Consider the following 16,115-nt stretch of genomic DNA (forward strand, 5'->3'; position numbering starts at 1 on the left):
GGGAGCTCTGTGCGTAGGGTTGGACGGCTGAAACTGACAACAAACCAAGCAACACTCGACGTGGTCCGAGATATCACAACGCATCCCCGGCCAATAAGCAACCTGGCACAGGGCACCGAACGTGGCCTTGACGCCTTTGTGACCGGCGGATGGAGAGTCATGAGCCTGCGAGATCATGTCCCTCCTCAGCGGTTTTGGAGTAACAAGGACAGGCGGCGAAGGAGGCTTGGCGGTGTGCATCAGCAGCCCTTCGACGACCCTCAGCGTGGACCGCACACGAAAGTGAGAGCGAAGCTCTGGAACGGAATCAAGCTCGACGGAAGTCGGTAGCTGGGTTTTAGGATCAGAAATGTACTTGATCATCCTGCTGATAGCAGGGTCCCGGGATTGAAGACTGACAAGATCGGTATCCGAGTAGGCAGGTTGAATGGCCACCGCACCTTTGGGTTGTTCCGAGTCGGACGCTTTAGCAGCCCGAGCTCGAGTAACTACACACACCTGGTTTTCATCAGGGAAAGACCACACATGTCCCTCAAGCTACCCGGGTTCGAAAACCCACAGGGGACCATCGGTCGCGCCCTGTTTGGCCAAAGAGTCTGCAAGATCGTTCAACTCCTTTTCAGGACCGGGTGCGCGAGAGTGACCTTTGACCTTACGCCAGTAAATGTGCATGTCAAGTGCAGTCACCAGAATGTCACACGCCCTGAAGAGGGCCTGATTTTTGACGGGCTTCCGGCTAGCGGTCTGGAACCCGTTACTCTTCCACGTTGGTAGGTGACACAAGAAACTGAGACGCGCGTAGTCCGAGTCTGTGCAAACCACCAGTTCACGGAAGCCATGGTCCCTAGCGCTACGTAGCGCTATCACGATCCCCGCTACTTCAGCATACTGTGAGGTCTTCTCACCCAGAGAGTAACATCGGGACTCCCTGCGGTCACCGTCTACCCAGACGACACCCACGCCCGCACTAGGTGCAGAACCGTGCCGAAAAGCACTGCCATCCACGTATACGGTCGGTAAATCCGCACAGTACGACTGGTCGTAGTAGTGGTGGTTGCGGTTTAGAAGAGCCTGAGGGGGCCTGGCTGGCGGGACTGACGCGATGGCGTCGTCCGAGCAATGTTGGCACGCAGCCAAACCCATGCCAAGAGGGCTACGTCGGTTCTGGGCGTAGCGCACCTCGATATCGAAGCTTTGAAGAGCCAGCAGCAACGAAGTGATACGTGAATTGGTCACCACACCATCTCTGATGCGCTGACTGTTAAGGAAGGTCACCGGCTGGTGCTGCGTCTCAATGATGATTTTCTGTCCGCCAATGTAGTTCGCAAAGTACTTAACTGCCCACATGGTGGAAAGCAAAGCCTTTTCACAGTCCGAGTATTTCAACTCAGGTCCAGTCAAGAGCTTACTAGCATAGGCTACGACACGCCTGTCGCAGTCATGAATCTGGTAGAGACCAGCACTCAAACAGTGAGCTGAGAAATCAACCTCAAGATGGAACTCCTTGTCACAGTCGGGGAGCGCCAAGCACGGAGCCGAGCACATGGCGGCCTTCAGGTCATCCATGGCCTGCTGGTGCTGCTCCGCCCACTCGAACGCCACATCCTTCTTCAACAGATTAATCAGAGGTCGTGCCAACTCAGCGTAATGTTCCACGAACTGACGCGAGTAGTTGCAGACCCCCAAGAAGCTGCGAAGTTCGGAGACGTTCGTCGGAGGTGTGATGGTGGCAACACCCTGAATCCTGCCAAGCTGAGGCTGCACTCCCTGTGGTCCCACAAGGAGGCCAACGTACTGAACTTGCGACCTGCACCACTGTCCCTTGGCGAGAGAGATCTTAGCACCCGCCGCCGCGAGCTGACCCATGACATGGTCCAGCTCGGCCAGGTGGTCATCCAACGTACGCCGACGAATAAGAATGTCGTCGACATAGATGAGTGTCCCACGCTCCCGAGCATCGGGGCAGGCCTTGTTCAAGAAGATGTTGAACTCAGCTGGTGAGTTGGAATCACCAAAAGGACACCGGGTGAAGGTGTACTGCCGGTTGGCAAAGGAGAAAGCAAGTTTGTGTTGGTCCGATTCGTGGACGGGAATCGTCCAGAATCCAGACGCAATGTCAAGGGTGGAAAAGTACTTAGCATCTTTCACTTTTGGAAGCTCCTGCTCCAGTCGTGCCATAGGCCACCTAGACAAGGGGACCTGTTTGTTGAGTTGCCGGTAGTCAATGGTAAGTCGCCACTTACCATTAGGCTTCAGTACCGGCCACAACGGAGCCGAGTAGGTGCTGTTGCAGGGTCGAATGACCCCGTTAGCCAAGAGGATGTCAATGATTTCCTGGACCGGTTCTATGGACGCCAGGGGAATCTTGTATTGCCGCACAAAGGACGGCGGTGCATCGGGCCTGGTAGGAATCCGGACTTCATGGATAGTGGTCAGACCACAGTCCAAGGAGTCAAGTGAAAGAAAATCCTGGTACTTTAGCAAAAGTTGTCTTAGCTGGTCTCGCTCGACATCGTTGGTGAGAGCATCTGCTTGGTCTATGACCTTCTCAATCTGTAACAGAAGTTCCGGGGGTCTACCCGGTGGCTTCGAGAGTGGTGGTGAGGTCGAAATCGCGTCCCCCCGCGAAAGACATGCCACCGAAGGGCGTCCGCCTGTGTCAGGCCACGGTTTGTACGGCTTTGGCTTCCGCACACGTGCAAACAGTTGTCCGGACGCACCGCTGATTCTAGCGTCAAGGCGTTGGAGACAGTCCAACCCTAAGAGCATGGGCATCGGCATCTCCTCGCTGATGTACACGAGGTGTTTAAAGGACATGCCTCCTATCGAGATGTTGACCTCAGTCGTCGCAGCCGCGGGCGAGGGAGCGCCATAGAACTCGTCAAAATCCTTTGGGCCCGAAATGAGTGTGGGGGGTGAGATGTCCTCCCCCCTTTTTTCGCACATGCTGCTGTAAAGAGCTCCGCTGATGAGCGAGATGTCCGCTCCTGTGTCTAATAATGCGACACAGCGATGTCTCTGATTTACAGTGACCTCCACTGCGGGCCTATTAGATCCCTTTCTCACGACCAGAGGTGCAAGCAAAATTTTCTCAGTTACGGCGGTGGTAGTAGTGGTACTGCGGTCGTCATCTGCGGGTTCGTCGCCTAACATCGCCACGGATGGAACGACCGGAGAGGTGTTGTCGCTTTCCTTTGAGGTGTTGTTGTTGTCCTGTGAATCAGAGCCTGTGAAAACATCAACCTGCAGCATTTCAGTCTCATTTTGTGGCTTCTCAGGCAAACCCGGAGCTGCTGCCCGTGTCGCCTGAGAATCACGCATGAATTGTTTGACGTCCTCGCCGTCTTTCTGAAGAGCGCAAATCATGTTCATCATGGTCTTCATCTCAGTCATCATAGGTAGGAAAGCGCTTTGAATCGCCACCTGAAGTTGGGATTGTAATTGCATTGTGACCTCTGAGTCCATTTTCCAACATAGTAAATAGTCTTTTCCCGTTTTATTTACTAATTTACCCTTCGATTTTGCCTTCTAATTAGATGTTTATTTAGAAAAAAAAAACCTTACCTGTAGATTTTTTAAAGAATTAGTTACAGGGAAGCTTGGCTGGTGAATGAATATTTTGGGCAAAATTGTTCAATAATGCCAAAAATATCATTGTCATTTGACCTGCCCAAGATGGCGGGTCGAGCTACGCGTCGGGCATCTAAGATGGCGGACCGCCGCGCATGCGTCGTCCGACACCCGGCTTTGATCTCCGTAGCAATCTCACGATTCTAACCACCGCAGCGTGTATTAGAACCGCCGCTAACATTACCTTAAAGTACTCCGTACCGGAAGGTTTAGCGGATTAAAGGACGCAGTTCCGCTGCGTCGGAACGGCTAGAAAGCTCCGCGGGACGCGTTCTCGAGCCTTCTCACAGAGAGTGGCTAGTTAGCTCGTCGGCTAATGCTAGCGAACGCCCTGTCGCGACCAGGGTCTCAAAATTGCCTCGATCAACCAACGGGCCTCTCGCTCCGTGATTGAAAGGGTCTCAATAGCGTACGCAATCTGGATGCAGTATCGCTCTGCGGTTGTTCTCGGCTGACAGCGTTTACCGAGCAAGTCAAGCTACGGCAGGTGCTAACGAGAATTCCGACTAAGAACAGCGCGGATCCTGCGCTCATCGAATGGAAATAAATTTCCGACGGAGTCTTCTGTCTCCGATTACACAAATGGATGCACACAGTGTCACAAACACCGCGACAAACAATAAACAGACGGTTCCAATGCAATAAAACAGGAGAAATGTTTACCCTTAGATGTAGGCCTCAAAATGGCCGCCAACACACGTCAGCACTTAAGGTGTTTTGATGAAACAGCGCCTCCTGTTGGAGGGTGATGAATGTGCACCCCCCCCCCCCCCCCCCCCCTTTCTGAGAGCTGAATGAGGAAGCGCTCGCCTTTTTCTTTTCTCTAACACACAGACACTGAACCAAAAAAAATCCCAAATAAAATGTCTCAGAGTCGGCACAAAGTGTAATAAACTGTGCAGATATCAAGCTAGGCTCGCCATATTGTAACGGAATAGAAGTGATGTAACTATCTAAAGTTGTATTTTAATACACAGTTAGTAGTTCACTTTTATAAACAGAAGAATAGGCTGTTTTTATCATCAGGGAGTTTAATTAAACACTCTGTATTGACTTTGAGACAAGAAAAGAGAGAGATGGGATCGTTTGAGAATCTTTAATTTCTGAATTATAAATTCTAAACAATCTACCAGGACTACTCTGTGATGGATGAGAATGGATTCGGATGTTGTGTTGGTGCGTGTGTGTGTGTGTGTGTGTGTGTGTGTTAGTGTGTGTGTGTGTGTGTGTGTGTGTGTGTGTGTGTGTGTCTGGTTCAGATTCTCTAGGCTGACGTAATCGAATCTGGTCGTCTTTGTTATGACTAGATATCACGAGGCTTATAAAGTGATGACATGAGCCGCTATTTTGCCGTGTACGTACCCAGTGGGGGTCTCCCAGGTAGATCAGGAAATGTCAGGTCTGGAGACCTCGGATGTACGATGGAGCTGTCGGTGCAGCGATCACAACATTTCAAAGCCCGTCTGGAGGGTCGACCCCGGTACCGTTCGTTGGCGTCAGCAGGTGCTCTTATTTTGAAAGGACGTCGTCTGGTTGTTAAACGACGAAAATCTCCCGTTTCACAGTTCTTAGTTCAAAGAAGAAAACACATCTGGCCAGGCTGTGCTTTTCTTTAGGATGATGGTGAATAGAACTGAAGTCAAAATGGAACTGAGCTTAAAATGACGTTGCCTTGTTTTATATCTCTGAATTGTTGATAAGTTGGAGTAAAGTGGATTGGACACTTGAAGTCAACACCAGATTCTCCTGCGGCAGCCGAAAGCTCTGATTGGTTGGAACAATGTGTCATGCGTTTCTATGGAGATGAGGATCAGTATGTCTGTGCCGTAGTCCTGGTTTCATTAAACATAATTCATGACATATTTATTTCACAGATAATTCACTTGATTATTGTTGATCAACATCTGTTTTGCTTAATAATTTTAACCACAAATAAAGTACTTTGATTAAGTAAAGCTTCTTCTTCTCCTTCGGACTCTTCTCCTGGAATGTAAACAGTCTGAGGAACACCCGACCTTGGTTTTTCTACACGGTGTTATTGTGCCCAGGGGGCAGCTGTATGGAGTTGAAAACAATGAACTTCATAACCTTACACAGTTTAGGGTTCTATTGATTTTATGCTTTTTTGCACCACCTTTTTGCATCACACGTAGATAGGGTTGCACCCAATTCTTCGCTTAGGTTAATTCACATAATCCCTACACACAGTACTTTCAGGTACTCATAGTGATAGGTTTATATTTGTTTGTTAAGTTGCATGAGACGCCCTTTTGTTGTGTCTTCATTGAAGTGCCCTGTGCTGTGCTCTCTCTTCCCTGCTGAGTTCGTGATGATCCTGCTTCCTGGGCGTGGACCCGTGACTCGTCATCGGAATCTACTCCTCCTGGTTGGTGCTCTGGCTCATTGGACCTGGATGTCCGTTGGTTCTGGCATGACTGCTGGGATACTTCGCTTGCTGGGACGACCTGCCTGCTGCTCTTTCCTGTGCTGGATTACGATAAGTTCTCTTACAAAGATCAATATGCTGTTTGGAAGTATTCCAGACCCGTGGATACAATATATAAAGTTGCTGCTGCTTCAAATTATTGCTTCCACAGGAATATCTGATAATCTACTGACTTGTGTGCTTCCCGAGGAGTATGCGAGACTGTTCTTCGGCGTGGGGTTCGTACCTCACCACTGGCCTCGTTGGCCTCTTCCTGTGGGATTGCACCCTGCTCTGTTGTCGGAGTCCTTCATGACTCTGGGTTGTTCAATGACCAGGTGGTCTCTGGACGGACCACCATGCCCTTGAAAAGGGGGGTATGTAACGTGACGAAGGAGCTATTCCTCAAGGTTATTTATCCTCTAACCACTGTTCCCTTTGACACAGCGCCAGAGTGCATGAAACAGCCTCAAGGTCATGCATTCGCTTCTAAACTGTTTACTTTCCAGCAATGAAGACAGAAGATGAAGACTCTTTTCTTTTATCAGATCAAAGAACTCTATTTTCAATAAAGCTAATCATAACAACTGTTAGTCAATAATACAATGTGACCGATCTGTGAAATCACAATATTATGATTAATATGTTTTAATAAGTAATATGACTTATTCTAGTCACTAGACACGCTGATACACTAAGGTAAATAATCACACAACACATTGCTGTTGCTGATCCAATCAGAACCTTCCTAGTCTGAAGCGTGGCAGAGTGTCTGTGGTGTTTATTAAATCTGTCAGCTTTGATTCGTCCAGAATCAAAAACATCCAGATTAATAAAACAGTTCCAACGCCATCTTAAGTTCAGTATTCATGATCCCATGAAATTCATCGCATGTTAAGTGAAGTACAGACAGGCCATCTATACTTTTCTTTCTAAGCTGAGAACCATTCAAGCTGGGAAAATTCTGTAGTTACCAACCAAGCATCGGGTCCTTCAGAATGAAAGCTGAACTCGCTGACCCAAGGAGGGTCCCCTTTTTGACGCTGTGAAACACCTGTCGCTTTTTACCTGGAGACAATCCAAGGACTAGTCTGTCGTGCTGTGACGCTGTACCATCAGCTCCAGTACCGGAAGGAAGGTCCGAGGACCTGGGCATTCTGGATCCATCGTGGAGCTCTCATTGAGGGTATGTGGATGCGACAGAATGGCGTCTCATGTGTTTATGACCACGGGTCTCAAACTTTGATCAGCTAAGAGCCAAACATCATCTGCCACTCAAACTTCGCTTCTCCGGATGCAAAGGTGCTGAATTTAACATCATTCACACACACCATTCACCTCACACTTCATTCCAACAGAACATCCATCATTAGGAAGTTAGTCTTGTTAAATTGTTTAAAAATCATTTAGTTATAAATTTCCTTAAACGTTTGAAAGTTTGAAAGTTTGAAACGATGCACCCGTGGACGACGGCCCAGGTACCGCTATCGCCGTAGCTGACAAAATACTGCTCGCACCTCTAGACGTGAAAGAGGGGACAGGTAGACCCACAGTAGAGGTCACTGCACATCAGGGACATCGCTGTGTCGCATTACTAGACACGGGTTCGGACATTACAATCATGAGCAAAGGTTTTTACGACGGCATGTGGGACAAAAGGGGGGAGGGCCCGCCCCCCCCCCCCCCACACACACACACACACACACTCATTCCTTGCTCGTTAACTGTCAATGATTTCATTGGGATTCCAGTGACCTTGTCTTCGAAGACTGAGGTCTGTCAGGTTCGTTGGCAGATCTGAAGCGTGACTGAGAGATTCTGTTGCCCAGACGCGGAGTGACGGAAATAACCGGCGTGGTTATCTCCTGAAGGTTTAGTTAGAAGGTTTTGAGGGCTGTTAAGCCTGGAGACTCGATACAAAGTCTGGTGAGAACGATGACTGAGCAATGAATGAAACGCCGGCACTTCCTTAAGTAGTGTCGGCGTGATGACGTCAGCCACCACGTTGGTGGCAGAAATGATTGGAATGAAGTCAGCGGGAGGAGTTCGTGACAGGACCCCCCCCCTCTAGGGACGGCTCCCGAAGTCCCAGGACGGTGAGCCCAGAAGTCAGTCAGCAGGGTAGGGTCGACAAACGAGCTCGTGGGCTTCCAAGAGCGTTCCTCAGGCCCGTACCCCTCCCAGTCCACGAGGTACTGCCAACCTCATCCCCAGTGGCGAGTGTCCAGAATCCTGCGGACCGTGTAGGTGCGATCCGCCTCAACCCCGCGGGGCGGAGGCACCCGGACCGGTGGAGGGTGGAGAGGAGATCACCGGCTTAAGCTGGGAGACGTGAAAGACCGGGTGAATCCGGAGAGTAGCCGGAAGGCGCAGACGGCAGGTGACTGGATTGATGACCTCGAGGACAGGAAACGGACCCAGGAAGCGAGGAGTGAGCTTCCGGGAGCCAGCCGGCATCCTCAGGTTAGCGGAGCAGAGCCACACCTGGTCGCCAGACCGGAAGACGGGGCCAGGCCGGTGGCGGCGGCGATGCTGACGGGCATACTCCGTGTTGGCCCGGGTGATGGCCGCATGGGCCCGGATCCAGGCGAGCCGACAGCGGCGGACCAGCGTCTGGGCAGCAGGGACCTCCACCTCAGGCACCTGATGGTCAAACAGAGGAGGCTAATAACCGTAACAGGTCTCGAAGGGAGACAGACTCGTGGCAGAGGAGGTCTGGAGGTTGTGTGACAGCTCCGTCCACAGGAGAAAGCGGGGCCAGGTGGTCGGCTGGGACGAAGCGAAGCAGCGAAGGTAGCGTCCAAGCTGCTGATTAGCTCTCTCTGTCTGACCGTTTGTCTACAGATGGTATCCAGAGGACAGACTGGTGGAAGCACCGACTAGGCTACAGAACGCTTTCCAGAAGTGTGAGACGAACTGGGGTCCTCGGTCGGAAACCACGTCCTGAGGGAAACCATGGAGCCGCACCACCTGTTCCAGGAGCAGTTCGGCCATCCTCTTGGCTGTGTGGAGACCGGCCAGGGCCACTAAGTGCACGGCCTTAGAGAAACGGTCCGTGATAGTCAATATGGTGTCCAGGTGGTCGACCGCCGGCAGTCCCGTGACAAAGTCCAGCCCGATGTGTGACCACGGCCGCTTGGGCACAGGGAGAGGCTGTAACTCTCCAGCGCCAGGTCGGTTGGAGGACTTGGAGCGAGCACACACATCACACGCAGCGGTGAACTCGCGGACGTCCTTCCTCATGGACGGCCACCAGAGAGCCCCACGGAGGAACTGGAGGGTACGGGCTTGTCCTTGATGTCCCGCGAGCCATGAACAATGCCTCCACGTGAGCGCCTCTTGTTGGCAGGAGGCGGGAACGTAGAGACAGTTCGGTGGAGTCTCCGGCGGCGCCGGATCGCCAGGAAGTGCTGCCCGTATGGACTGCTCCAACGGCCATCGGAGGGAGGCCAGGAAGCGTTGAGTCGGTAGAATGGTCCGAGGCTCCGGGGGGTGGGCATCTGGTGCGAAACGCCGAGAGAGAGCGTCCGCCTTGAGGTTCTTGGAGCCGGGCCGGTAGGCGATATGGAAGTGGTACGGCTCAAAAAAGAGGGCCCACCGAGCCTGACGAGGGTTGAGTTGGCGGGCAGACTGTAGATGAATGAGATTCTGGTGGTCGGTCCAGATCAGAAAGGGATTGGTGGTCCCCAGGAGCCACTGCCTCCATTCCTCCAGAGCCCATTTTATAGCCAGCAGCTCTCTGTCGCCGACCCCGTAGTTCTGCTGTGTGGGGGAAAACTTCCGGGAGAAGTAGGCACATGGGTGGAGCTTAGAGTCTGGACCCCGTTGCGAGAGAACGGCCCCCGCTCCCACATCAGAGGTGTCCACCTCCATGACGAAGGTCCGGGTCTGGTCCGGGTGGAGGAGGATGGGTTCCTTAGTGAAACGTCCGACCAGCTCATGGAAAGCACGGACAGCCTCTGGAGTAAGACGAAAAGGGCAAGGCTGATTGGTGGTTTTGGTGAGTGAGGTCAGTGGCGCTGCGAGGGAGCTGAAGTTGCGTATAAACCTCCGGTAAAAGTTCGAGAAACCCAGGAAGCTTTGCAGCTGCTTCAGGGTCGTGGGTAGAGGCCACTGAGCTACTGCCTGAACCTTCTGGGGATCCATCTTCAGGCCCCGGGAGGAGATGGTAAAACCCAGGAAGGAGGTGGACTCCTGGTGAAACGCACACTTCTCCAGTTTGCAGTAAAGTCCATGGTCCAGGAGGCAGGACAGAACAACTCGAACATGCCGGATGTGCTCTTCGGCCGTGCGTGAGTAGATGAGGATGTCATCTAGATAAACAAAGACCCAGAGGCCCAAGATGTCTCTCAGCACATCTGTAATGAACCGCTGGAAGACGGCAGGGCTGTTGCAGAGTCCAAAAGGCATCACCAGATATTCATAGTGGCCAGTGGGCGTGATAAAAGCGGTCTTCCACTCCTCACCTTCCTTAATACGGATGAGGTTATAGGCGCTGCGCAGATCCAGTTTAGTAAACACTGCGGCTTGTGTGATGGCATACAGGGCGGTGCCCATGAGAGGGAGAGGGTGACGGTCCCTGATAGTTATTTTATTTAACCCTCGATAGTCTATACAGGGCCGGAGACCCCCCTCCTTCTTCTTTACAAAGAAAAACCCCGTGGCCCCGGGGGATGTTGAGGGACGGATGAATCCCTTCTGGAGGGCATCAGTTATATAATTGTCCATAGCCCGGGTCTCCGCCGGAGAGAGGGAGAACAGGCGACCACGAGGGGGGGTGGGGGGGGGGGGGGGGGGGTGGCAGGCTGGAGCCTGATCTCCAGGTTGTAGGGTCGGTGAGGAGGTAACCTGGTAGTGGGTTCTTTAGCGAAGACCTGAGCGAGGTCGTAGTATTGAGGAGGGACGAGCATCAGGTCTACGTCTGTGGGAGGGGCTGCTCCAGTCCGAGGTGCAGGGGAGCCCCGGTGGTTATGGCAACCCGTGCCCCAGGCCAGGACTTTACTGGTGGACCAGGAGATGTGAGGCTCATGGCGGCAGAACCAGGAATGACCCAGGATGAGAGGCGTAGCCGGAGCCTGGATGACCAGGAAGTGGAGGGTCTCCCGGTGTTGGTCAATAGTCATGTGGAGACACTGAATTCAGTGGGTGAGAGGGTACGGCATGATGGGCCGGCCATCATGTAACTGTTATCCTGCACCGGTAACAGTGTGCAGGAATCGCCAAGGTCGGGTGCTTCTTTCTAATGCTTACATTCCAGGAAAGAAGACAGAAGAAGGACGAAGAACGCTTTTCATTAATTAATCAAAGAACTTTATTTCTAATAAAGTTAATCAAAACAACTGTTGATCAATAATAATCAGGTGAACGATCTGTGAAATTAAAATGTCATGATTTATGTGTTTAATGAATAAACAGGACTGTGCACCAGACATACTGATCCACATAAGAACGCATGACACATTGTTCTCATCCAATCAGATCTTCCGTTGTGTTGCAGGGCAGAATCTGGAGTGTTTACTCAATTTGTCCACTCCGATTTGCTAAGATTTATAAACAACTAAGTTAATAAAACAGAGCAACGCCATTTTAAGGGCAGTTCCATCTCAGCTCCAACGGAGTTACATCATAGACTCAACGTAGTTTCAACCAGCTCTCAAATCATCATCGCTAAAGGAGATTACAGTCTGGCCAGCTGTATTTTTCTACTTTTAGGCTGAGAACTGTCAAGCTGGAAATTCTGTCGTTTGAACAACAAGACGACGGTTCCTTCAAAATAAAAGCTGAACGCCCTGAGACCTGCCACTACTGCCGGGAGCTATCCGTAGACGGGTTTTGTCGTGCTGCAACACTGTTTCATCAGTCCAGTACCAAGGAGGTCCGAGGACCTGACATTCCTGATCTGACCACGGGAGACTCCACACGGTACGTAGACTCGGCAAGATGGCGTTTCATGTCATGAGCTTCTGAAGCCCTCGTGGTTCCTAGTCAAAACATCTGACACACAGATCCGCCTGCCTCAGCCTGGAGATTCTGAACACACACACCAACACTTCAACATTCAAATCCATATGCATCCATCATAGAGAGTTAGTCCTGGATGATTGTTTGAATTTATAATTATAGAAATTAAAGATTCTTAAACGATCCCAACTCTCTCTTTTCTTGTCTCTAAGTCAATACAAAGTGTTTAAATAAAACTCCCTGAAGTAAAAACAACCTCTTCTGATTATAATATCTGGACCTAATAAAAAGTGTAAGAATATACAACTATATTCCACTACACCCTGTAATAAAAAGATCCAATCTTCTGATTTAAATAACCCAGTGTCCGTAAGATGGATTCATACTAGATATGAATTTTCAATCTCTTATGGTCCTTAATTAAATGTAATTCTAATCCATTACACACCCTATGATAGAGGGGAGCTGAAATGCCCCAACTGAAAGTGGTACTACTGGGCTGCACAGTTAAGGGCAATTACATATTCCTTTTCAGCCACAAATCCCACACCTTTGGGAAGAATTAGAGTCACTAGATCTAAAGTTGCCATTCTTTTTATATGTATACTCTGATTCGTAAAAGAAATGATTAAAACATATAAAGAATCCAATAGTGAAAAATATGATAAAAATTTGGTTTTCAACGAAAAAGCATCTTAAAGAAGACCTGGAATTGTCCCAATTTAGTCCCATATGGGGAAACCAGCGATGTACACCAGGAAGAGCAGTTGCCGTAATTAAAAGCTGGTATCTCGAGGGAATTAAATCAGTTAAATCCTTCTGCTGTTCTTTTTTTAACGATGAGAATGGGAGAAGGGGCTCCCGGATGCCCATCCGGGACAGACCAGCTGTCTGTGGAGGACTCTGAAGATGTGTGTATATCATAGACTGTACATACTGGACAAACGGATTCCATAGACTCCAATAACACGTTTTTTGTCCATAATGGGAGGTGGCCACCACCGCCATTTTGACCGTGTCACAGTGTTGCGAGTCCTGGCCGGTCAAGGCTTAGAAACAGTGGTCAGAGACAAGGGTCACACAAGGGTCAAGAGGACAATAGTTCAGGACTTGCTGGTGGGGACAGAACTAGGCAAAAGGTCAAAAGGCAGGCTGGCTTCTCTGGATCCACCCATGGGTCCACCCATGGCCCCGCCCCTAACTCCACCTCTGGCGGGAAAAGAAGGACTGGAATGGAGTAAGGACAGTCTATCTGGACCCAGAAGTCCTCAGGAATGCTGAAGGAAGATCTACAACTTGCTACCAACATGAAGATTTATGACCTGTGCTCCCATTCCAGGAGTGCAACATGAACTTTTGTGCCCTCATGTGAATACTGCATGTAGTGAAAATGATACCAAATGTCTTATGTAGAGCTAAAAAAGTGTATTTGGTTAATGACCCCTTGACCTAAACTGTCAGGAGAGAATGACTTGTGACTCTTACATTGTTTAGAGCAGTCTCAGGAATGATATAAAAGGATGCAGCTCAGATCGGGCTGAGAGAGTTTTTGGGGGGGGGGAGATTCCAAGACGAGAGCTGGGGAGATTCTCAGAAGACAGGAGCTGGTGTAAACTAACTCTTATTTAATCATTTTGAACTAATTCCTCCTTGGGGGATAGCAGTTGTTTTTTATTTACCCATTTTTGTATTTTTGATTTTGTAATAAACCTTTTTTGAAAAAGAAACATAAAGCTTCACGTTTGGAGCCCTGGCCATAATTGCACAGAGGTAAGCATGTCGATCATAGGTCTCTGAATTATCAGGACTTACTTTACAGTTTGTAATAAAATAATATAAAGAAACCTTAAGATAAGGGGAGTTTAACTCCCCCTCCTTGCGAGTAACGAGTTGTCTTAAGGGCTATAAAATCAGAATATTAGAGGTTATTTTTGGCTCTGATTGCAGATTGAAAAAGTCTCTACCAGCTGGAGAGGTTTGATTAATTAAGTAAATTGATAAACTTATGTTAGCCTGATCAACTATCATAAATCATTTTATAGTTACCAACCTCCCACATAAGCTGTTAGAGGCGCAATTAATCCAGATAACCCAAACAATTGCTGAGAGGCTTGGCTTGCCTCCAGACTTCTCTCTAGTATCTTAACCAAAAGATAACGAGTTTAAAAGAAGTGGACTACTCTGGGGATTGCTATTCGTGCAAGTCATTTCACCTTTAAAATAAAAGACACGATTCTAATTAGGTGGTCCAAACCCGGATCTGATACGATAAAACTCGCCGACATCCCCTAGAACCCTGATGGATGCACCGTCTCATAAGTTCTAACGGAACCGGTAAATGGGACGTGCACGCGACAACAGGTTCCGTCCAGGCCAGACAATTCCATAAAAGGGAAGAGAGGAGGCGCTGAGGGTGGGGCTGTAAGGCTGGGATCGAGTGACGAACTAGCTACGAGCTAACCTGAAGCTAACCCTGGCTAACCCAAAGCTAAAGCGGAGGTGGGAGCCGAGCTAACGGATGTAGCCACCTAGCTTCAACCCAACCGGAGCTAACTGGAACACCCAACGACCTGACCCTCACACGGCGTTTAGGTGGAGGTTTTCTGCGCCTGCTCGTGAGAAGTACCTGTATTAAAAAAGTTTTAAATCGGTAAGTTTATAATTTATTTCCGTAATGAAAACATTTTGCTTTGAGCAAGTTTTCAGTACAGTTTTTTTCGGCGGTATCACTCCTGAGTCGCACCAGCCATTAAATGTATCATGAAGAAGAGAAAATATATTTAAGTCGTATTTTGGGGGGACATTTTATTATCTTTCTTACAAAATCTGAGACCAAGCGTTTCACATTGCAACACAAGCACCGGTAACCATAACAGAATGAACAGCCAGCAGAGGAGAGGATGGCGGTGTTTCAAACCCTCCCGGCCGGCGTGGAGAGCTCATTCCTGGGCTGGAGCCGGCCCTCAGCACCCCGCCACAGGCTCTAACAGATGCTGGTGATGTTTCATATTTTTCCAAAACGTAATACTTGTTTGTATCTTGTACAGCCAACTAGCCTTTATTCTGGACTCAGTACAATTTACCAAAAGTAAAGAGACATTATACAGATGAAGTAAGCACAAGATAACTTACACGGAATTATCATGAGAACCAGAACAAGAGAGCCTGATAACAGTCATGTGAAAATAACAGTTAAAAAGTATGTATGTATAATAGAAATAAAAATATATTAGAATTAGTGTAACTCACTGTGTTCCAAACAAATCAGCCATAGCTGATTAGTAAATATGACATGAGGTCTGGGAGTTTTTAAGTTTCATTCTTTTATTACATTTTTTTCTTAGATCTGTTAAAAGGTCACCATGGCAACCTGTGTCTCCAACATCAGCTACTCAACGCAGCAAGTGTAAGTTCCAAATACCTGTCTTGACCACTTCATGTATGGTTTTGTACTTTAAACAATTATGACAAACCTGTTATTTTTTCTCCATAGCCATTTGGATCATCGGAGGCAGCTGAGTGAGGCGTGGTGCCCAGAGAGCTGCAGAGACCGTTGGACACAACCTTGGCCTCCCTGACGTCTGTGTCTCTTGGTTTGGTTGGGGCGGACCATCGACATACATACATGTGCCGACACTTTGCGCCCTGTTTTATAAAATGTAGTGTTAAAAATAAATGTTTTTGCTCAATTACTGGAATTTCTTTGGTTAAGACAAAAGTGAGGAATAATCATTTACAAGTTATTTGTACAACAGGCCCATTTTAAATCCCAACAGTTTCTTAGCAGACAATAGAAATGTGTTCTTTACTAACTTTACTTGGTTTGAAAATCTTACTAAAATAAACTTGAGTGCCGTATTGCAAAACCCAATCATACTTGTTATGTAAACATTAGCTTTGTAGATATTTTTTACAGATATATATTTGTGTGCAACAAAAACCAAACTTAAATAATTTGTCATTCTTTATTGAAAAACAACAAAATACAAGTATACAGAAGTGTGGGAAAATGATAATGTGAAAGTATTGCACTATAAATGAAGTGAGATGAGATGAAGGTGAGATGAAGGTGGACGCCAGCGGGCTGGACGCCGGACGA

At 48.8% G+C, this 16,115-nt stretch overlaps 1 long non-coding RNA gene across 1 annotated transcript; it reads left to right on the forward strand.

The window, feature by feature from the left end:
- The first annotated feature begins 10,850 nt into the window (after positions 1-10,850).
- On the forward strand, positions 10,851-15,705 carry LOC139068823 (uncharacterized). Its single transcript, XR_011520069.1, has 2 exons — positions 10,851-15,422; positions 15,510-15,705. It is a non-coding gene; the product is annotated as an uncharacterized lncRNA (long non-coding RNA).
- The last annotated feature ends 410 nt before the right edge of the window (positions 15,706-16,115 follow it).

The sequence above is a fragment of the Nothobranchius furzeri genome, chromosome 3 (assembly GCF_043380555.1).
Source record: "Nothobranchius furzeri strain GRZ-AD chromosome 3, NfurGRZ-RIMD1, whole genome shotgun sequence".
NCBI classification, from domain to species: Eukaryota; Metazoa; Chordata; class Actinopteri; order Cyprinodontiformes; family Nothobranchiidae; genus Nothobranchius; species Nothobranchius furzeri.